Source organism: Pseudorasbora parva, chromosome 2, assembly GCF_024679245.1.
Source record: "Pseudorasbora parva isolate DD20220531a chromosome 2, ASM2467924v1, whole genome shotgun sequence".
NCBI lineage: Eukaryota > Metazoa > Chordata > Actinopteri > Cypriniformes > Gobionidae > Pseudorasbora > Pseudorasbora parva.
Window position 1 is genome coordinate 14,862,357 of NC_090173.1, and position 24,717 is coordinate 14,887,073.

Here is a 24,717-nt window from a genome sequence, read left to right on the forward strand (position 1 = left end):
AATTAACACCTTTCAAAAATTTGATGCCACCAACCTGACAAACTTTGTTAAATCCAGTAATGATGTCTTTCTCAACAGCCCTCATTTGGTCTCGTTAATGTGTAAATCAATTGTAAAACTAATGGGAATTAATTTTTGATAAGATTTTAGATTAGGGTTCAATTCCAACCTGGTCTCATTGGCAAAACGTAGCTGTGGCAGCGTTTTTGCAAACCACAAAATACGTACCAATAGGTACATAGGCAGTAAAACTGCATTTTTTATCGTGTTTTTTTTTTTTACCATTGTCCATGATTTGTAAACGAATACATTTTAGAGCTTGTGTCACTTAACCAGCTCCATATGTTCGGATTTTCTGACCTATTAAGCTTGCTCGATAGCTCAGCTGGTACAGATTTGAACTTGCCATGCTGAAAGCTCGGGAACGAATCCCGTGAAAAACAGGTCATGATAAAAGAGCTCAAAGACAAGTTCAAAACACTAGCTAAAATGGCATGGATACAATCTTATTTTTGTCACATTTGCTTTTGTTTACACTATCGTGTAGGTTTAGGGTTTAGTGTACGTTAAAAAACCAACGTAACCAAATTCACGCACATCTGTTCCGGAAAAAAACTAAGCTTTTAGCGCCACCCAGTGGACATTTCACTTTGAGACTGTCGAGATATGTACCTATTGGTACGTATTTTGAGGTTTGCAAAAACGTTGCCACAGGTACGTTTTTCCAATGAGACCAGGCTGTCCAATTCTTACCTTTTGCACGTGCGATCACACCGGTGTGATTAGAAAGTTCAGAGCATCACGTGATCGACTGCTAAATTCCAATGTGCTTTTGTGCGTTTGTTGGCGTTAAGCTCAGCGCTTGTCCTATACATCAACTATTTAGTGTTTTCAATCGAGTGTTTATTTTAGGTTTCAGACATTTAAATATGCATAAGTACCAGCAAAACCATGCATTTAGAATTCGTAAAATACACACTGATGTCTATAGAAGTGACAATAATAATACTTTCCATTACAATTAGTTCCATTATCCATATCTCAACTAACGTGATCGTTAAAAAGGCGTTTAAACAACAAAACACATCCACTTGCCCATATTTGACGATCGGAATTTTAGAAATGTCCTGCTATTGGTAACAAATGTGTGGATATTTCTAATAAAAATGAAAAATGAAATAAAAGCAGATAATCAGTCATACAGCACTATTGTGATTGTGGACAAGCAAAGACGTGCACCATGGAAACAATAAAGTGATACGGTCTAAATAACGGACACCTTGAAAAACTCACAATAACTCAATATTTGTAATTTACGGGCGAGCGGGTTAACTAACTATTTACTATGACTTTTGCCTTAATGAACTCCTAATTACTGCTTATTAATAGTTAGTAAGGTAGTTGTTACATTTAGGTATTGGGTAGTATTAAGAGATGTAGAATATTGTCGTGCAGAATGAGGCATTAATATGTGCTTTATAAGTGCTAATAAATAGCCAATATCCTAGTATTATGCACGCTAATACGTATATAACTAGGAAATAACTAGTTCATAGCGAGAACTGAACCCTAAAATAAATTTCTTTAGGTTAGGATTATATACTACTGAAATAGTTATACAGAAATTAATTCTGCTTATGTTTCATGAATATACACAACTTGTACACAACTTAATTTCCAGACGGACCCATGAAAGCTGAATGGCACCAGCCCATTAGAGCCAGAACTGGTGATTTCTAGCAGCTTTTGCAGTTTCAGTGTACAATATGTTGGACAATCCCCATCTCCCCGCACCTGTGTCATGTTCTGCACTTCAGTATTTCCTGCTTTTTCTGAACTACTCAGACACCCCCGCCAGCATCATACCCTCTGTTCAAGGACCAAGAGTCCTCCCTCCCTCTGCCCAGTCACCACTACCTATTGACTAATAATTACCATAATTAATTTGGCTGGTTATAAAACAAAAAAAGTGAGAGCAAAAGCGCAAGAGAGAGCGAGAGAGATAGAGAGAGAGAGAAAGGGGGATTTTAAAAGCTGAATGCATTCCAATTTGGCACTGTAATGTATTCATTATTAATGAACGCTCTTATTTCCTGGTCTCTGTGTACTCGGTTGCACTTGGTCTGGCTGCGGAGGAAGGGAGGGAAGGGGGCTTCACTGCTGCCAAGGCCAGTACCACATGCATAGCCTCGTCCCTTGCACATTAATTCACTTATTGATCACATTTGGGGAGGGAAGTGAAGAAAAAGAGCAGGGTAAATGAGGCCCACCGAAGTCACAATGCAGATGGATTGTGACCGCGACAGCTGGACGTGCACAACGGCCGTTCAAGCAACTTCGAGCATGTCCGGTTCATCTGGATCCACGCTAACACACACATATGCGCTCGGAGAGAATCCATACAGCTCAAGCCATCTCTGAAAAGCAGCCCCGCTCCACATTCATTTCATCCGCAGCCCAGCAGGAGCCAGGAACTGGATCCATATGCATCGATTCACACTTCGACAGCAGTTATTCACTTATCTGTTTACTCATTCATTCACTTATCCATTTCATCTGACTGCCAGGCCAGCAGTCCAGCTCAAAGTTTACCCATCGATTCCTTCTACATGGCTGCTTTGCACATCCTTGATACAAGTGGGTGCAGACAAACTTCTTCGCTGTAAGGACTGTCTGTTTTATTTCCATTTCATTGAACTTAAGCCTAGGGGTGGGAGATATTCCGGTTCAAATTCAATTTGTCAACTGGTATACATTTTTCAAAAATTCATTATTTGTTTGTTTTTTATGTTTGTTTGTTTGTTTGTGTTTTCTGTGGCCATGCCAATGTTTTTTCAGCTAGACTGCGGCTTACAGTTTCTTTAGTTTACAATCTGAATTGAATGTGATGTGTTAAAGGGTTAGTTCACCCAAAAATAAGACCATCGTTCATCTTCGGAACACAAACTAAGATATTTTTGATGAAATCTGAGCGCTTTGAACCAGCCATGGACAGCAACGTCATTGCAACTTTCAAGGCACAGAAAGGAGTAAAGACATTGTTAAAATAGTCCATGTGACTCCAGTGGTTCAACCTTAATTTTGAACCATTTTATTTGAGGGAGACAAATTAAAGGGGGGGTGAAATTATGTTTCATGCATACTGAGCTTTTTACACTGTTAAAGACTTGGATTCCCATCCTAAACATAGACAAAGTTTCAAAAACTAATGTTGGACGTTTGATGGAGTATTTCTGTGTTAAAAATACTCCTTCCGGTTTCTCACAAGTTTCGGAGAGTTTTTTTCGAGTATGGGTCGGCTTGACGTCGATAGAGCGGAAGGTCCTTGTATCGGCCGAACGGGCTCTTCTCCCGGTGGGGTGCGCGCGCGCGTCACTAGAGCGAGAGAGGAAATGCACGCCCATAAACACTCTCAGCTGCAGATCCAGTCGTCCATGAACACTTTATTCCTATGGGTGACGTCAAGCGACTTCAACGCTTCAGCACAGCATTCCGGGAAGGCAGCGCTGCATTTGAACCGATTTGAACGCAGAAATGACGGGAAGCTTCACAACATCGCTTCAGTCGCGTCGCAAAGTGGATTTCCACGGTCATTGCTGTCACAGGACTTCACCAAATCATACCAAAGAAGTGTGTTTTTGACAGAGCGGTCCCAGCGATAAAGGTTCGGTCCTGCTTTGGAAGCAGCCGGTGAGTAAAACTGCTTCAAATGTCTGTGCTGTTGGCTATCGTCGCGTGAGTATATTCGCGTGCTTCGTCATTCAAATGCGCCAACGGACTCCATTGTTGTTCTTTGTATAACGTTACACTATTCTGACGTGCAAAACCCTTTTGCTTGCTACTGCTAAGGTTTAGTCGCATACAATAGTCCATAAACCGAATCATGTCCTCATAAACTGCGAGTAAAGACACACAAATGTTGACAGGCCACTAGGGCTGTTTCGAATGCCATTTTTTGAGCTTCGAAGCTTAGGTGGCAATCAATATCGAATATTCGAAGCTTTGGTGGGTGGGGCTAAATATATAATAATAGTGTCGGTTTGCATTTGTATCATCTTTCACGACTTCACGTTTCACTCTTCGGCATCGTAAATGTGTTGCGGCAGAACCAGTGGAGTGCAGTGTTGCATTTGGTGCAATATGATCAGGTGGCACACATTCTTTAAATATTAATAAACATTTAATAATCCTTTAAATAGAACAGTTTCCGGTACGCATTACACGGGCAGGTTTATGCTCCGAAAACGGACAGTGCACAAGTGATACAAAACACAAAGTCTGTTGAGAGCAAGAACTTTAATAAGGTATTAATAACAAACCTTTCTTTAAAACAAATGAATCCCAAAACAGAAATTAAATTAGTAACACACAGTGATTTCAATGAACTGTAATAAATAAAGAACACGGTAGCATGCTTATAAACAGTTGAATAAGAATAAATGAATTGTTTTTAAAATGACACAAAATGTAATATCTATTACAATTAGTTTTATTCTATATAAGGGATTTATTTTGTCTTATTCTGACTTTTTGTTAATTTAAATCTTTAAAATGCGCGATGCTTTTATTGAAAGCATGTTGCAGTGTTTTTTTTAAATTTATTATTATTATTTCAAGCATGAGTGAGAATGAGTCCGCGACGGAAGTCACGTGTTGAAAAAAAAACACGAATATTCGAATCTCAAAACTGAAAATCGAATGCCACCTCACCGAACGAATATTCGAATATTCGATTATTCTAGTACAGCCCTACAGGCCACTAAATACAGTACATACCACAGAGACGGACGTCCTGCTGTTGCTGTTTCTCCTGTTCAATTTATTTCAGCCTCCGAATGATTCTGGATCATATCTATTAGCTGAGATCGATAGCCATGGGCTTCTCCACGCTTGAGGACGTCACCGCTTCGCGCGCTCGTCATTCTTTAGCTCCGCCCACACGATACGCCTCCAGGCGCTCGTTTTTTTTCCGGAAAGACTCGGTACAGCACATATTTCTTTTATAAATATATTAAAACTAAAGACTTTTCGGAGATATGAAGGATAAGATAGATATTTTTTTTAGTCAAATAAATGCGACCTTCAAATATATAACAGACTTTTGAATAGTATTGTATATGACAAATAAATAAATGCGTGATAGGACAACAATTACTCCTGAGGGTTAACAAAAAAGATCATTACTCAAGACTTTCTCTAAGTATTTTTTTGTTATACTGTATCACATACACCTACACTGGCTTGCCATCAATATAAAAAAAACACTTTGCAATTGAGTTAGGCAGAAGCCTTTTACCACTGAGTCACAGTTTTGTAGTTTCATGCATTGACAGCCAAGTTATAAGATGCGACGTGAAGTTTAAAAGTAGTTTAACTTCGAAAAAAGCGTCTCATGAGCCCAGAGTTCGGCTCCATTGTGTTGCGCTCCATCTAGATGCTTTTAAATGCAATGCGTGATCCATTGTTATAGAGCTCTGAGTCTGGCAGGCTGCTGCTTAATAGAATTACCTGAAAAAGAAAAAAAAAAAAAAAAGAAAAAAATCGCAAAAAAAATGACCAATCAGATTGCGGCGAATACAAGTCGACACAATGCGAGCTGGGCAAATAGAGCAGGGGACAAATGAAGGAGCTGTACACCTGCATCACATTACAGGAGCCCTGCCAAATAAGCCGCCGTGTGCAAAGAACAATGGGAAACAAAAACAATCAGAATTAGGGTCCCTGCAGAAATTACTAATCACACACACACACACACACACGCCGGCGCTGCTGTACGCACACACACACACATGCAAACGCAGACACACATGCGCAAGCTGCGGCGTGTAAAGCGCCATGGTGTCTGGGTGGCAGACAGGCTTTGGAGACAGCAACGGTGAAAATTAAATTCCATTTAAGCCTAATCCCATTTACAAACTCTGCCGAATCCCACTGCTATTGTGACAGTCGGGCAAATCTGTCTCAATTGTTACATTGCGGGAATCAATGGAGAAACTGGATAGCATGTAAATAATGGAGCACGGAGCCTGGGAGGGCAGAAGGAGCCGTAGGGTCAGACGAGAATGCTTTAGCAAGAGCGGTGGAGAGGATAAATGAGCCCAGACAGAGACAGGGAATCAGTTTCATTTTAATAAAAATACTGGAACCAAATTATTTATGACGTTCGGTTCTGTTAATGGCTCTTGAGCGCCTGTATTCTTCTATGAAAATGGATGCTTGTGTGAAAAAAATAAACGGCTGTTTATTATGAAGAATCTGATGGTTCTTATGAGCTGATTATTACACAAAAAAAGATTTGGTAACACTTTAGTATGGGGAACCCATATTCACTATTATTCAACTACGACTTTTGCCTCAATAAACTCCTAATTTACTGCTTATTAATAGTTAGTAAGGTATTTTTTGTACTATTTAAAGGGGTGATGAATTGAGGAAGGGCTTTTTATATATAAAAGGTCTTCAGTTTCAGAGCTGAAAACCTTCTTGTTAGTCAAAGAAAAGCTTTTATAGACACCAGGCTCAGCAAACGGTCCTGTGCTTCATACTGACGTCAGTGCTCGACGAAACACACAACTCTACAGCGTGTCTAATCCAGTAGCCCCGCCCACCGACTCATGGAGAGCTCATGCTAGCTGGTCAACAACAATAAACATGCCGAGGAAGATTAAGATATTGCGCTATTCCTGGTTGTGAAAGAACAAAGTCGCAGCATAAGCTTCCTTCTGATCCTAATATTAGGAATGAGTGGTTGAACTTTATTTTTAATGAAGCTCCAGCTCACGTTGGGAAGACATGTTCACTTCAGTTCACTGCGGGATCGTTTGTAAACAAATCTCCAGCCGATGCTGGATTTGGATCCGACAGGAATGGTGCAACACACCGATGTGAGTAAAACGTGTTTTGATATGTAATAGTACTGCATTGTTATCGATCGTTTCGCTTATGTGTGCGTGTCTAACAGAACATACCTTTAGCACGCTGGACACAGACAAGTATGGGCCAGAGCTCGCAAAGCCCGGCAGGCCAATGAATCTCATTATATTCCATTCATGTTCTGCTATTTTCTCTCTCTCTCTCTCTCTCTCTCTCTCTCTCTCTCTCTCTCTCTCTCTCTCTCTCTCTCTCTCTCTCTCTCTCTCTCTCTCTCTCTCTCTCTCTCTCTCTCTCTCTCTCTCTCTCTCGCTCTCTCTCTCGCTCTCTCTCTCGCTCTCTCTCTCTCTCTCTCTCTCTCGCTCTCTCTCCCTCTCTCTTGTTGACATCTGAAGGGCGGCGCGTGCCGAACGTGTATATGTATGCGTGCGGTTCGCGCTTATATTGTCCGATCTTGCGGGCTATGTGTAATATAAAAATGATAGTCCAATCAATCTTGTGACGATGAGAAATAAAACATTGTGTTTGTGTGATAGAGATGTTTACGAGCCCTGCGATCGAGATAATCATTCTGGTTGTCGGTTCTCCCTCACTCTCTCCTCTCTCATGTCACTGAACTGACAGCGGAGCTGAAGCTCATTAAATATGCAAATATTATCCAATCCTAGCCGTGGGCGTTTACCTCCAAATCTCCAGAGTGGCACGCCCACCAAAACCCAGCGTTCAGGAGAGAGTCTCAAAACCAGTGTAGAAAACAGCCTATTACTTATTAGTTATGATGGTTTTGAATTTAAAAACCACATGGACGTCATTAGTTGACTTCAGACTACAGTATAATTTTTTTTTAAAAAGCCAGTTCAAGACACCTTTAAGTTTAGGTATTGGGTAGCATTAAGGGATGTAGAACAAGGTCATGCAGAATAATGCATTAATATGTGATTTATGAGTTCTAATAAACAGCCAATATCCTAGTAATATGCATGCTAATACGCAAATAGTTGATAGTTAATAACTGAACTTTAAAATAAGGTGTTACCAAAGATTTAACCCAACGAGCCTATACATAATACAAGCGGTTTGGAAAATGGATGGATGGAATGGATTTTTTAGAGAAAAGGATAACAGGGAAAGCCAGAAATCTCTTGTAATAATGCTGGAATCAGAGTTAATACCTGACCGTCATGTCAAAACAGAGGTGAAGTGATGATGGAGGTAGTTTTTCGGTGTGGCGCAAGCACCAGGACAGGCTACGGAAGGTTGTCCAAGTCATCCGTACTCAGTGGGCGTCGGGAGACGAGGCAGTCGTTCATTGCCCCATGGGGGTCAGGCTGTGGGGAACAGAATAAATTGTCTTCCCAATCCATAGTAACAGCTCCTCTCTAATAGAGGACTGGCAGAGACTGAGCCCTTTCCCCGGTGAGAATAAATACTCTCATCTGCTACAAAATGGTTCCCACTTGCGGCGCGCCAAGTATTTTCCTCAAAATATTATCATTAGGATTAGCATTTAATGGAGTTTAATTTGGACCTTAATTTCAAACAGAACTTTCACTGTATTTTCCATTTAAACATTTCCCCCCGTTTTTATTTCTAGGCACATTTTCTTGGTTATTTCACAAGGGGTGAATCTCATTAAACCTTTTTCATGAATGTCATATTTCACCTCAAAAAACATTTAGTATAATTAAAATGAAGCTTGTTTTAGGACCATTAAGATGTTTTGCATTGTTACATTGTTAATGACAATTTTAAAAGGGTACTTTGCTGGCAAGATGGGTGTTCAAAACCTGGCTGCCTATACAGTAGTTTGGCTTTTGTTCTGTTTTTAATTGGTGCTACCTGACTAGTGAAAACCAAGAAAAAAGTTTTTGTCTTCCTTTTTGCCAAATAGATAAGAAAACTTCAACACCCATAATGCACTGGGCATGATGCCATCTAAGGCCACTCTCACCACTGCTATGGATGCGCTTATCAGAGTCAAATTCCGCCTTACTTTAGCAGGAAATACTACTTAGCAAACTTTTAGTCATAATGGTGTCAACTTGCATTGTTTCCTGGTGCAAGAATTCAGAGAGGAAAGGTTTAGCGGGAGTGAGTTATTTTCAGTTTCCAATGAAAGATCCAGTGAGTTGGAGTCATCGGGCTAAAGGCTGCAAAGAATCGTAGATGGAGGGAACAAACACATCGACAGAAAATCTGTAAAACCTTTGTGTTTGTAGTCAACATTTCAAACTGGATGATAACAAACACTGTTTTATGCAAAATGGAGGAAAAAAATTAAAGAAACTGCCAGTTTCAACAGAAGCAAAACACTGTCGCGTTCAAGTAAGAAAGAAAGCTGTTACCATAGTGTACTATTTTTACCATAATGATGTTTAAAAAATAGACATAGTACGATAAAACTGTTCTGTTAATAACCCTGTGTCAATCCGACTGTCCGTGGGTGGGGATATGTGTCTCACAAAAGATGTCAAAACATAATTTTACATAACATAATATAACATTAATTTCTCAGTCTAGGTAACACGGAGAATGAGTAAACAGCTTTCATTTACCTAACAAAACAAAACGTTACACATTAACTCCATTAGCCACCAAATACTCATTACTAGTGTGCACAATAAACTTTTTTTCTCAATGCATTTCATCCTATCACAGTTGTGCCCACTCTCCATTCCCTACATTTTTGAAAAGCCTTCCAAAGCCTTCCGAGACCTCTTGTCTGAGGTATCAGCAGGACTCCCGTAGCACACTCTGCAACTCTGGACTCGAATCAAACATACTAAAATCATTCATACATTTGCCAACTATTTACATGGCCACAACTGCACTCAAAAAATTATTCAGTCCCTACACATTTAAATGATGTTTACTTTACTTAAACATATATAATTTGGACATAACTTAATTGAATTGTGTTCAATCAACCTAATATATTTAAAACGGAAGTTTACTTAATTAATTTGTGTAAAAACTACATGAAATATTAGTGCTGACATAACTAACTGGCAGTGGATACGTAGTTCCCAGCATAATTTGCAAGGGACTGTAGCCTAGAAATCTAGACCCACCCTAGCGGCAGCAAATTTAATCTGCCCGCAAGTGTCGTCTAGGAACTCTCAATCGCCTTCTGAGCTGTATTCCTCACAATCTGGACGGGCCAATCACATCGTGTATAGAGTCGGCGGGCGAGGCCATAATGACGACGGCCGAGTTGCGTTTGCGTGCTTCTAGTAAACACAGAAGCTGGCGAACGGCGGTCTTTCGAATCAGCTTTGACTGCGATTCTGGAAGACTTGGAGTTAAGCTTTTCTCTGAGAAAAGAACAAAGAACGGCACTGAAGTCATTCTTAAAAAGGGAAGATGTGTTCAGAGTTTAGCCGACCGGATGTGGCGAATGTTTAATCTATCAACAAGCTCCGCTTCACCTTCGTTGCTCTGGTTGGTTGTAGCGCTATCCTATCGCGTGCAGAGGGAGTTTGAAAGACAGCCGTTTATCCCGCCCCTCGGATTGAGCCCTGTCTATGGTGAGTTTCCAGACCAAACATCTTGATGTGGGTCTGGCTTGTCAGGCTAAAGGGACTGTGTTAGGAGAGTAAATTTAGAAATTAAAGATTCATTAAAGTCATTTTATGTAAAGGGAAAGATGTTGTTAGTTTATGTCAGTATTTAATGTTATGTTGGACATCTCAATTAAATTTGAGTTTGTCCAATTAGTTATTTTTGCATTTTGTTTCAAAAAAATATCCTTGTTGTTAATTAAATTTTTTAAATGTAAATTAAATTGATAAATGTGTTCACCTTACATAATAAACATTTATAAATTTAACATAACATTATTAAGTAAACTGCACATATAAATATTATGTAACAGTGATAAATTCAAATGGTTTGTATTTACTCAAACACATTTTGTCAGCGTTACTTGAATTTCTTTAGTTCATATAACTAAATAGTTATTTGTTAAAAAAATTGTCAATATAGCTCTGTGCAACGCATCTTTTTGAAGTAAATTCAGCAAGTCATTTTTTTTGAGTCTGACAAATAATGTTTTTGGTCGCATGGAATCTTGCTACATTATTCACATAATACAATTTTATTGGTATCACTGCAGAAAACATGTAAGTAATCTAGATACTGCTTTTCTCTGTTTATTTGCATTTGTGGCCTTGAGGTAATATAAAATAATCTAAAAGAAGTCATATTATGGTGTTTTCTATGACATATGAATTAATAAACAGTCTTCATGTTATTGCTTAAGATGCATTACGGGGAAGTATAGTATAAAAACACATTTTATATTCAAATCAGATCAAACTGAATCTGATTTAGAAAAAAAATCAGTACTCACAAGATTCAGATTCACAAGTACTTAAATAAAAAACGAAATGAAATAAATAATTTTATTACAGTAATTTTTTCAGTCATTTTTATTTAAAATGCTCTAGTACAGTAATGCAAATCTATATCGATATGGATCACTATTCAGAATAATGTAAAATGTCCAGACCCAAAGAGCAATTTGAGGAGAAAATGTTTAATAATCATAAAAACAATCACAATGAAAAACACAAACAAAAATTGCTCCTTATTTTCTTTATGCAGTCAGAGTCTAATTTAATTAAGCCATGCTTTCGATGTTTACATTGTCGCCCGAGCTTTCATAAAGCGTCCTCAAAAGCACAAGGAGATGAAAAGGACAAAAAAGACATTCTGAAAAACATCCCACTCTTTTGGTCTCCTGATTTCCATTCTCTTCACATCTTACTTCGAATTCATGTCTCATTTCACATGCGCTTCACGTTCGTCCTCACACTCAAATTCACCCAATTTTGCATGCGGCGGCCGTCGCCGGGTCATTGTGGTTAGGGCTGACACTCCCTGTCAACACTCCCATCACTAACCTCCATTACTCGCCCACTTGCTCTCCCTTTGCTTCCCCGCTCGCTCGCTCATTTCTCTCCCTCTGTCCTTCCCTCGTTCGCTTGTACTCTTTAAAATGGACATTCTCTGTCCCGCCATCTCATTAATCGACACAATCATTCACCTTACTGCCTCGCTGCGGCTCCGTAACTCCACACCGGCGCTCCGCATGTGTGCGGCTCGCGCCGGTCCAATGAAAGATTTACGAGGACCTTCACATGTTAATCAGGTTGTCATTCATTCAGCCAAAATCAGAGGCCAGATAAATAAAGACTAAAAGCTTCTTGGCTGGTTTGGTGTGTGTGTTCATTGGGTGACACAGTAGTGGGTTCTAAGCAAACAGAGATCGATTGCGGCACCTCCGGGGACCCCTGAAACTTGGAAGTGAGAGAAAGCTTATCGCTCAATATCATTCTGGAGACAGCTTCCTCTTGCCTTTAACCCCTGCACAGCTCTTTCCTGTCCAACGCTGCTACACTTCCTACATCTGACATGCATGTCCAATACAGACTGGCTCATCGTTCCCTTTGGTCTCACCTGTGCCCCAACCACTGACCTCCTCTAAAAATCCATCCACTCCATAACAGCTGGAGAAATGTATCCGTTAGCATTCTCATTCATCTCAAAGGCATTTGCTCAGCTCAGGGAATTTTAAACTGGGGTTCGGGAACCCTCAGAAGAGCTGTAAAGGTGCAGTCCAGACTGATCTCATGAAATGGCATATGTATGACACGCCAATTCGTATGCCATTTTGGCATGCTATGAAGACGCATAATCGCTTTTTAGCATGTTTATCAATGCTGTTTCATTCTACCCCCCTACACACACAGCCCCTAAACCTACCCATCACACACACACACTGCCCCTAAACTTACCCATCAAAAGAAACATTCTGCATTTTTACCTTATCAAAAAAACATAATTTAGTATGTTTATAAATCCATTTAACATTACCTTGTGGACACACACATATTCACACAGATATTCAGAATGCGTATCTCAAACTCTTCTCTAAACCTACACATTTGTGTATTATAAAAAACAGGATAACAGGCAGATATGACTCCAGGCATAATTTATTCAGAAAGTACAAATACTCCAAGTGTTCTGAGGCCAAACTATTGATTTGTGTGAAGAAAATCCCCAAAAGCGATCAGAACGTCGAGTCTATCCGCCAAAGATTAATAATACATTTCAAATATTGCCGCCAGAAGAAACGTCAGGTCAGCTTTGACAGCATTGGCTGGCGTGTGTCTCGTGACCAATTGCGTCATTACATCAGCTTTGATTGTAAAATGCCATTGGCTCTCGTGTGTCTCGTGACGGATTGCGTCATTCTAAACTTTGTGACGTTTGTTAGCCTGACAAGCCAGACCCACATCAAGATGTTTGGTCTGGAAACTTACCATAGACAGGGCTCAGTTTGAGGGGCGGGATAAACGGTTGTCTTTCAAACTCCCTCTGCACGCGATAGGATAGCGCTATACCAACCAGAGCAACGAAGGTGAAGGGGAGCTCGCTGACTGATTAAACATTCGCCGTCTCCGGTCGGCTAAACTCCGAACACATCTTCCCTTTATAAGAATGACTTCAGTGCCGCTCTTTGTTCTTTTCTCAGAGGAAAGCTTAACTCCAAGTCTTCCGGAGGCGCGGGCAGAGCTGATTCGAAAGATCGCCGCCGTTCGCCAGTTTCTGTGTTACTAGAAGCACGCAAACGCAACTCGGCCGTCGTCATTATGGCCCCGCCCGCCGACTCTATAGCCTACCTACACGATGTGATTGGGTCGTCCAGATTCTGAGGAAAACAGCTCAGATAGGAATTGAGAGTTGCTAGACCACACTTGCGGGAAAATTAAATTTGCTGCCGCTAGGGTGCGTCTAGATTTCTAGGCTAGACCTTTGTATCATTTGAATCAGAAATATGAACGAGTGTGTGTGTTCTGTTCACAAAGGAGCGCGATCATCATTTCAACGATTAAAACATTAAGATCAACTCTGTTCTTCACATGAAGCTATCGTATGACTTCAAAAGACTTGGAATGAAACATGAGTTAATACTTTTATACAGTTTTTTGGTCCGTTTTTGCAATAAATACATGTGACTGTACATTTATTTGCCTGTTACGTGTTTTATATTGTTGAGAGTTGGTAGGTTTAGGGTAGGAGTGGAGTTAGTTCCTCCAAAATATAAAATTAGGCTATAAATATTCATTCTGTGAGATCAGGTTGGCGGAATCACATGGCATACACATACACACGGAGATGTTGGTTTGTTTAGGCGTAAGTTAGACATACACGCAAAATCACATGGCGTAGACATAGACGTGGATAGTTCAAAATGCGTACAGATAACACGCCACTTGGCTTTAGAAAGTGGCGTGTATGTTTACGCAAAGTCATGATGTCAGTCCATTAGGGTATTTCAGACTGGGAAGTTTTAGGAACCAGCCACCAAGGTGGTTCCCCGAGAACTAAAAGTTCCCCTAGGGACATCTACGTATGTATGTCATTACTTAGAACTGTTCTACAAAGACCGTAGACAGTACATGAAAAAGTATTAGCGTTTACCGTGTGGTAAATGTCAAATGGCGCTACCTGAGCAGATGTTTTGCTTGGTTCCCTCAAAGTTGTGTTGGATTTTCTCTTTAGCATAAAGGTTTAGAGGTCCATCTATCTTTATGTTCCATGGTCATTGAGTTATATTCTGGAGTAAATATATAGGCTATAATCTGTGTGTGTAAATGAGCTAAATTAGTTCCCCCAAAAGGAGTTCCTATAACTAAAATTGTTCCTAGTTCCTGTGGTGCGAACACACCAAAAATTTGGGCACTTCCACCAATATTTCTAGGAAATATGAAGAGTTTCCTGCGTTGCAAAAGCCACTATTGTCAATTGTCAATATTGTAGCAATGTATGAAGCACAGCACGCACAGAAGTTACTTTCAAACCAAACAACTTACTGTTGGTCAATGGACCAATTTCATGTGACCGATGTGAATCTGTGGGACAAATCTTTCTCCCTTAGGTAAATTCCAGATATGTGAATTCCTATGGAAATGTCTTGATTTGCCAAACAATGGAAAATATGACCACACCTTATGGCCATGCTGGAGGTCACCTAAAAAAAAACTAAATAAAATATCTACTTTGTAAAAATAACTATTTCATCAGAATACACCTACTTTTGAATGGAGAAAAATGAGTTTTACCCACAGATGGTGTAATTCTTCCAACTGGAACATACTAACTAGCCAAATCTCCCTTTGGTTGCACCTAAAATAAGTGAAGACTCCACATTTAAGGCCAGTAAGTGCCTGATTGAGGAGTGGACCTGTGGTCCACGCTTTTGCCCCCTTCCGAAAACATCAACTCAAGGTCCATCAACTGCGTCCAAAACCTCCACCTCAAAAGTCTCCCACTCTTCCTCTCCCTCTCACATCCACCTCTCGCCACTTTCCGCTGTCTGTTATCTCTCCGGGCTGCGGCTGACTATAAAAGCCCACCGTTCCATCGCCACTCCTTCCCCTGCCTTTGATTTTCTGTCCATCAAGGGGGCGTGGATTAGTGCTCTCTTGTTTATCTGCTCGTCTGCTTTATCTATCTATCAGCAAGCCCTCCACTGGGCGGCTACGGCCTCCTCTACGCATTAATCCCGTATCAGCCCGGAGCCCATCCATCAGCCTGCTGTCTATCACGTCAGATCCATCATCCGCCCATCTGTCTCCTGCTGCCCACGTGAACCGCCGGATGAAGAGATAGAATGAGAAAAGTGCAGGACAGAGATGAAGAATAGAGGATGCAAAAGGGGTGGAGATAGGTTCTGCAATGCCAGCGGGCCTTCTTCCACCCTCCCCCGTCTGCCCAAGCACGTACAGCGAGCTTTGCGTGTCCCGACATGCTTATTACCTCCTCGGTTTGTTCCCCTGTAATTTGTTTGTTTGTTTGTTTTTCCTTTCCCTTGCTTGTTAATTCTAGCCAATGGGAAAGGCGCCAGCAGAGGGAAAAGCTCAGGATGGGTCATAAATCCCATCAAGCCCTGGTGCAGCTGGAATCTGCCTCCACTTCCCCTCCTCCACCCCCCTCCCCGACGGCAAGGGATTCAGCACAAAAGCTTACTACCCTGAAAAAGGCTCAATATCTGGGTGCACGGGGGTCAGGATGATTGCTATTTATACACAAGGACGTTTAAGTGCAGAGGAAGAGGAATCTAAGAACACATGCTGGGTGGGTCTATGCACCACTGCATTGATGCACAGGTGCAAAAACGGGCACTGGCATGCCCATGCGCAGGTGTGCACACGCCCCGAAGGAAAGGTGACTGTGAGAGGATGGTGATAGGAGTGCGAAAATTAATCGGATTGAAGCGACAGGCTCCCATTCTGCTGACCTTGTTGGACATCTCCAGGGACCCGACAGGACCTTTAACCAGGGACTCCAGACGCAGTGGCCCTGGCTCTGTAAAGCGACTCTCACTGTATTCTAAGCAGCGAAAGAAAAAAACAAGCATCTCCAAACAAATGTGTCTCTTCCACAAATGAATGAGAGCAGACAGCTGTCAGGAGCAATCCATATCCATCCTCAGTTAAGCAAAGCTAATTAGTTCCACAACTGGGTTTCCAGTCCCACTCAGAGACGTGCAGTCTGACAGAGCTCCCTATACGGGACGTGGGATCAGTGACTCATGTGTCAGCCCGTTTTACGGCAAAATTTGTTCACACGAGCGGCTGCGTGTGAGAATTTGTGCCTTTTGACTTGTGCCCGAGTGTGTGTTTGCAGTTTAGAGGAGGGTGATTATACAAGTGTGAAGGTGCCTCGTTCTAAATTGGTTGCCTCTAAAATAGAAAAGATTGCAGTGTTTAACAGATGCAATCACCAATCAAATCTGGCACAAACACACACCTACACACTAATTTACATGCGCACACCCACCTACACACGAGCACGCAACATCACACTCGAAGAATCAATCCCTTTTCAGACAAATAACAGAATAAAGAGTGTGGATACCCTGATCGATATTGTACCTTCAAAGCATTAGAGTTTATCACCACGTCGAGCTCTGCATAGCATTGCAACCCTCTGTTTAAGCTGAAACTACATTAATTCAGACGATCAATATAAGCAATCTTTGGAAGAAATCAAGCCACTGTGAAAACAAGAATCCATGGGAAAAGAAGGATGACTCATTTTAGCAAAACAACAACAACAAAAAAAGATATTCCGAGGTACTTAAATGACAAGTGTTTTTATTTTTAAGCACCTGCTTACCAACCGAGGCCTTGACCGGGCAGAAAGAATGCTTAAAACTTAAGGCCACTGAAGTTTGGCAATGCATGTGTTAGTTCTGTCATTCATTCTCTCGCATCCAATCAGAACATAGCTTCTGCTTTAAAGGTCCTCTAACAACTGTTATTCATTGCATCCTTTTTTTTATTTCAATCTCCTATCATCTCACCTCCACCAGTTTGATAGAAATACAACAACAAAAAAACGATAAATGATGTGTAATTACATCGACGAACCCTACACCAAACTCCTAATTCTAACCCTATAGTAAGCAAATGTAGGTAATTAATATTACAAGGTAATTACTAGTAAGTAATAGTGCTTGAATGTATAATTACAGTGTAACAAAGACACATTAAAATAAAGTGCAATCGGATTTCTCTGAGTTTCATTGTCATTTAAAATAGCATAAGTACTTGTAAAATTATAATTGAAAAGTATTAAAATAACAGCATCTTTTAACTAGGAGACAAAACTCATATACACACAATAACAACTCAACCTGTGGCTTCCACATTGGGCCGCGCACAAGTCTCATCTCTGCCAGGTCATTAAATACAGTGGTTTGCACTGGTTATAATGAGGTCACAGCGTCTATAATGTCTGATCGGATATCAGCCAGGAGTTAGAGTGCTGATACAGTGTTGACATTAGATTGCGACAGCATGTAAACTGCATGGATATTAGCCCTGTGCATTGACTGGTGGTGGGCATTGTTATGGTCATCGGGATTCTGCATAGGTCAGCAGGTACATTGCTGAGGGCCGCATTGATTGGACAGCACAGTCATTATGGGATGTGCTGCCTTCAAGACATCCTAGCTTGGGTTTGTTCAGAATGTTTGGTGCCCTTGTATGAGGAAGAGCATTGCTAGGAAATCTATAGGAATGGTGGTACGGTTTGCACTGGTGTTCTTCAGTTGCATTGCATAGGCACGTTCTCTAACGCTCAAAATAATGAATTGGTTCGAGTAGGGCAAATTAGTGAAATCAAGTGAACTTTTATGAGTTCAAGTGAACTTTCTTTTCTTTTTGAGTTCACGCAACTGACACTTTTTAAGTTTTCTGAATTCGTTCATTGTTTTGAGTTCTATGAACTTAAATTTACTGAAACTGGGGTGTGATTTCCATTTCCCAGCATGCTTTACCGTGTCACTTGAAATAGAGATGAAGTGTTATATATGTGTGCAAGATTAATGTTCAGTGGGCATTTAGTAGAGTTTAATGTTGTGCTAAGCTAATTTAGAAAAGTGTCTTATGGTTTTTTTTGAGGATTGCAATCATGGTGAAGAGTGAAGCATGAGCTTGTTTTGAGAACAGTTCTATACTGCCATATTTCAGCAATTGCTATGCTAATGCTATTGAATCATTGCATTATCCATTTGGAAGTGTTGAATTAGCAAGTTATAGCTAGCAACATTTCCACAAGTAAAAACATATACATTGAGATTGCATTATACTGTTAAGTATGAATTAACTTACATTTTAGTTGCTCTTAACTTTTTTTTCCGTTCTGCATAACTAAACATTTTAAAAAAATAAACTTTTTTTATGCAACTGATTACCTTTTGAGTATTGCCAGATTAATCTGGTTTACAGTGAACAGGACATTCAGGATTAAATATTATTACACATTGCTGGACCAAGCTGTTTGGAGTAAACAAAAACAGCGGGTGTATTAACTCTTTCCCTGCCATTGATGGACATTTCTGGCTTTCCTTTTTTTTTTTAGCGGTACACATTTTCTGAAAGAAGAAGTAAATCCAAAATTCCCAACATTACACTGTAAACCTGAATAAGTTAGAAAAACTCCATCAGTTGCCTCAATATTTAAGTTAAGAAATTCAGTTTAAGTAAGCAAAACTAGCAGATGTTTATGTTGTACGTCTACATTTTAATTGCTCCTAACACTGAAATGTTTGAGTACTGTTATTGTTACGTCCTGTGTGTATAATGTAAAGCTTGGAACATACTCTGCAAGAACAAAGACATTTGTTTGTTTTCTCGAGTTGGCAAGAACAAGAACAAAGTTCGTTCTGGCAGTACATTCCATACTTCACAAGAAAAGCAGGTGCCGATCATCTGCGTTTCTCCGCATTAACCACTCCCACATTAAATGTACGATAACACAATAGTTCTCGGTCACCCGCAAGAAAAAAGTTCTGCTCAGGCGATGTGTCGAGAACAAGCTGCGAGAACTCCCAAACCTGGGCTGCGAGAACAACATGATGTCATTTTGTTCTCGCAGCCCTGGGAGTGAGAACTTTTTTCTCTGTTCTTGCGGAGTATGTTGCTGCCTTAAGAAATGTTTCTGAGTAGCCAATTGTCTGTTATTCTCTCTCTCCCTTACTCTGATTGCCTTTCAGTTAACGAGCCCCACCTGAAGCTCATAAGGAGTGCTGCAGTGCCGCTATAAGAGAGCAGAGTGAACACTGCTGGAGTGAGGTTCACTTCGCCCCTGCTCCAGAATTGTTAATGTGAAAACTTAAAAAAAAAAAGTGTTGTGTTGACATTGGTAGTGGACGTTAGTGTTGAAATCAGTTGGCACACCTTGTGTGATGTGTGGTGCCCTAATTTGAAAACACTGTTGTAGTATTGTTGATTACAGGTAATAACTCTTTCTTTTTGGTTACATTGTTCGGTATATAACAGGTATTGTTTCAACTTAATATTTATCTTTCTGTTGTGAGTACAAGTAGGGAAAGGATGCCACCTTTTCATTTTGTAAAATGTTTATCCCTGTTTTTGCTTAGTCAGGGAGTGAGGGAAGCTTATGTTGTTCATTTATTTTCTTTTACCTGTTTAGGTCATTTAGTTCCACTTACAAAAAGTTAGATTACCTTTTGTTTGTTGCTTTGGCTAGAACCTTTCCTGAATGTTTATTCGTTTCCAATTTACTTTTACCTGTAATAAAAGCACTTTTATTTTGCCTAAGCTATAGTGGTGACTTGCATTTCTGGGGCAGATGGTTGAAGGGAAACCTCCAAGTTATGTTTTTTTTTATTTTGTTACCCTCTCCCAACCCTAGAATGGGAGAGCTTCATACATTTAACATAACATTTCCATGTAATCTCAATGTGAACATTTTTATTAGTATTAACGTAGCTATAAGCTAGCTTTAACAAGCCAATTCAAAGAATGCTAACTTGTTAACAATCGCATGGTTTAGCACTTGCTGAATGAGTGCAGCAATATAAAGCATTTATCATATTTGCGCTCAAACCAAGCTCATGCACCGATTGTCACCATGATGGTAACGCTCCAAAAACCCACATTAACAGACACTCTACATTAGCACAAGAAAACATCAACCAATATCCCACTTAACTTTAATTTGCCAAAAGAAAAACAACAACACTTAATTTAATCTTTCCTTTGCGAGTGTCATGGGAAAAACATGCTGGGAAATAGAAATCGTAGCCCAGTTTAATTTAAACTCAAGTTTGTCTAAAATAAAAGATTTTCATAACACTCAAAACAACGAAAGAGTTCAATTTACTTAAAGGGGGGGTGAAACACTCAGTTTCAGTCAGTGTCATGTCAATCTTGAGTACCTATAGAGTAGCATTGCATCCTGCATATCTCCGAAAAGTCTTTATTTTTTTAATAATTATATAAGAAAGATGCGCTGTTCCGAGTCTTTCCGAAAAAAGCAGAGCGGGTGGGGATGTATCGTGTGGGCGGAGATAAATAATGACGAGTGCGCGCCGCTGTTATTGTGTTGAGTGCGTCGTAAAGCTGTGTCATCCCTAACAGCGGGCAAAAAACTTTATTTAAAATAAAAAAATGGCTTTTAATCAGATACAGCCATACATCTATGATCCGGAATCAGACCCAGAGGCTGCAGTTGAACAGGAGCAGCAGCAAAAACGACTAGAGCAGGACGTCTCTATGTGGTACAAGTTATACACTAACTATATAATATGCTTAGCGGCTTGTGTTATTTACATATTTATACTTGAATTATATCGTCGCATTTTTTGTCTTTGAAGGTTTAAGTTACATGTGGGAAGTGCACTTCTTGCTAGACTACAATCAAACCGTTATTCCATGATTTTAACTTTAACGTCACGTTTTTAGAACACCATGTCAAGCGCGAGTGTTACAACGTGTCTGTGTCTATGTGTGTGTGTGTGTGTGTGCGTGTGTTTACGCGTGGTTTGTGTAGACAATTGTAGTAAGCGGACTGGTTTTGCACGGCAGGCTAGTGTTTACATAGAAAGACATGGAATAGTAGCGCATTTGAATGAAGAGCCGCGCTTATTTAGGTCAACATATTTCCCCACTCTTTGTGTATTGTTGTTTGGAGTGCTTTTACAATACACAAACATAAAGTTACACATATAGTGGCCAGCTAAACAAATGTACACGCACTACACATCGCATGCTCCATTGATCAATTAACTATACGTGATCATGTTTGGGCTACTTGATGGGCATTGGCAAAAACACAGACATTTGAAGCAGTCTTACTCACCGCCTGCGGTTCTAACGTTGGGACCTTTATCGTTGGGACTGCTCCATCCTTCAGCATTAGGCGATCGGAAAATCCGGCGTCGAACTGGGCCTTGTTTATGAAACAGTCGTCACCGAAATGCAGTGAACAGACATAAACCTTTGCGCAACTCAGTTGCTGATCCGGAAAAGCAAATTCCGTCCACTGTTGCCTTAACGCGGGGTTTTTTGGCAATCTGTGCAGGACTGTCTTGGTCTGGCAACCAAAAACGCACTTTTTTGGTGACATTGTTAATTTCTTGAAGTCACATCACCTGTGCAGCGCAGCCTACGAGCCAGCGCTTTGATGGGCATAGCCTGTTTCTTTCGCTCTCTCTCTCTCTCACGCTCTTCCGGTAGAATTGTCCGTACAAGGAAATTCCGACCTACTAACGTCAAGTGGACCCATGATCGAAAAAAACTTGCCGAAACTTATGACTAACCGGAAGTAGTATTTTTGACAAAGAAATACTCCCATCAAACGTCCACCTTAACTTTTGAAACTTTGTCTATGTTTAGTATGGGATTCCAAGTCTTTAACAGTGTAAAAAGATCAGTATGCATGAAACAGCATTTCACCCCCCCTTTAAAATAAATCAGTTTGATGAACTTGAAAGAAAAAGAAAGTGCTTAATACTCATAAAATGAATTTAGACTGAACTATTTTGTTTAATTTAAGTTTGTCTAACTCAAACCAATTAAGTATTTTGAGCGTACCGAATAAAATGTCTACCAAGGACGAGTTACAGGCCTGTGAAGCTTTAGGGGTGTTACTAGACTCGATCTACTCCATCTGTGTTTTAATCATCATTCTGAATCCCATCTGAATGCAGTCTTTGACAAACACATGTTTTTTCAGCCTTTTGCTCAAATTGTTGCTTTTTTATGAAACATACCCACATTCAAGTGTTGATTAAAAAAGAATGCTTTAGGCATTCTTGTAATTCATACAACAATATATTCTGAGGGTCATGAAAGTTTTGTCAGAATGATCAAAAATGCTGGCAGTGGCTCGCAACAATTTTTTTTTTATTATAAGCTGGCGGGGAAAGAGTTATACACCACCTTGTTTGTTCTAAATCTACTTGTGTTAAACATAATTCCAGCATCATAGATTGCAACTCACAGTGAACCACATAATCTGCTTCCATTAGCTGCCCAGCTGTTTCCACCATTGCATGTGCATTTCCACCGTCGCTCGGCTGTGCGCTGAACATTTTTTGCTCTATTTATGATGAATATACACTACAAGACAGATGCGGCAGAAGCACAGGTGCATTTGTTTTGCTGTAAAGTGATGTGCGCTAGTGGGGATGTTACACAGTTTTCAATCATTTTCGCTTCAGTGTTGTGTTTTTCAGCTTAGGTGCTCTTAGCAGTCCCTTACTGGCACAGAAATGCTATCGTTTACTATTGGAAGTAACTGATGGAAATGTCACATACTTCATATTCTGATAGAGTAGTGGAAAACGCCACCATTTGTAATTCAACAATTGCAGCTGTAGTTATAGCTTTGTTTCTAGGCAACTATTTTCCAGCAAATATTACATAGAAATAGTAATGGTAAGAGTTACTTGTTGCTATTATGGTCTTACCTCAAAATACCACCATTAAACTGATTATTACAATATATTATTTTATAGCAAGCAAAGTGATATTGGACCAATAGTGTGTGTTACCTACAAGAAGTGTAAACGTGAAGCTAACATTTAGTGATGTAAAAATGCATAAATGTAATAATTATCAACCAACGTTAAAGGTCCACTGAAATCAAAATTTAAGTTGTTTAGCTTTTAGTATGACTGTGTTAGCCTTAAAGTTATGAATAAGCTGTTATGTTCTAAAACTATGACAAAATTTGCATTTAGGAGATATAAGCATTCAACATTTACGGTCTCCCACTTCCGTTAAAACGAATATCAGGTTTTGGTGACATCATTGCAGCCTTCACTTTCTCATCAAATCTTCTGTCCAATCAGAATACGCTCTAGAATCTAAAGCCCGCCCCCTTACACTGCTGAAGCTGCGGCTGAAATCGGTCAGTTGTTAACTAGGGCTGTTTCGAATGCCATTTGTTGAGCTTCGAAGCTTAGGTGGCAATCAATATCGAATATTCGAAGCTTCGGTGGGTGGGGCTAAATATATAATAATAGTGTCGGTTTGCATTTGTATCATCTTTCAAGACTTCACGTTTCACTCTTCGGCATCGTAAATGTGTTGCGGCGTTGCAGTGTTGCATTTGGTGCAATATGATCAGGTGGCACACATTCTTTAAATATTAATAAACATTTAATAATCTTTTAAATAGAACAGTTTCCGGTACGCATTACACGGGCAGGTTTATGCTCCGAAAACGGACAGTGCACAAGTGATACAAAACAAAGTCTAGTATAGTCAGGCTCCATTATCTTCATTAATTTTCTGAAGCCTTCGCCTTCAACTACATTAACGAGCCTCATATCCATAGTGACAAACTCTACTATGGCATCTGTTATCTCTCTCTTTCTTTTCTCTGTTAACGGTTTTCGGAATTCCAGGATCTGCTGTGAAGGTTTGGGTTTTGTTGCGCATGTTGATGGCTGCGATACCTGTGGATGTACCTATAAACAAATTATTATTAGCCTGTGCTGCTGTATGTTTTTAAATAGTGTCGTATTTGCAATTAGCCTATTTATCATAGCAAATTAAGCGCATAAAAGCAGTTTTTTTTTTTTTTACCGCGTGCTACTTACAGAACTCAGGTGATTTTTCAAACTTGTGGTGCTGTTGTGGTAGGCCAGTTTCAAATCGCATATTTGACACACTACCTTTGTCTTGTCATCCTCACTTAATTTAAAGTGCTCCCAAACAGCTGAGGTCTTGGGCATTTTGTACCTATTCAGTATGAGATGAAATAAATCACTATGTTCGCCAACGGGTGGTTCAAGCATGAGTGAGAATGAGTCCGCGACGGAAGTCACGTGTTAAAAAAAAAGAAGAATATTCGAATCTCAAAACTGAAAATCGAATGCCACTTCACCGAACAAATATTCGATTATTCTAGTACAGCCCTATTGTTAACACACATTTACTAATTTCTACATGGTGAAAGGCACATAGCACACTATATACAGTCTTGTTCAAAATAATAGCAGTACAATGTGAC

General features: G+C 40.0%; 1 protein-coding gene across 9 annotated transcripts in view; it reads right to left on the reverse strand.

Annotated features, from left to right (window-relative positions):
* Positions 1 to 24,717, reverse strand: part of adgrl1a (adhesion G protein-coupled receptor L1a) — a 251,355-nt gene that overhangs the window by 213,765 nt on the left and 12,873 nt on the right. Inside the window, exon 1 of one of the 9 annotated variants that reach the window (XM_067456723.1) lies at positions 8,043 to 8,061. The exons of the other annotated variants lie outside the window; for them this stretch is intronic. The gene's annotated coding sequence lies outside the window, so the exon portion shown is untranslated. Of the gene's footprint in view, positions 1 to 8,042; positions 8,062 to 24,717 lie in introns of those variants that run through there. 9 annotated transcript variants of the gene reach the window in all.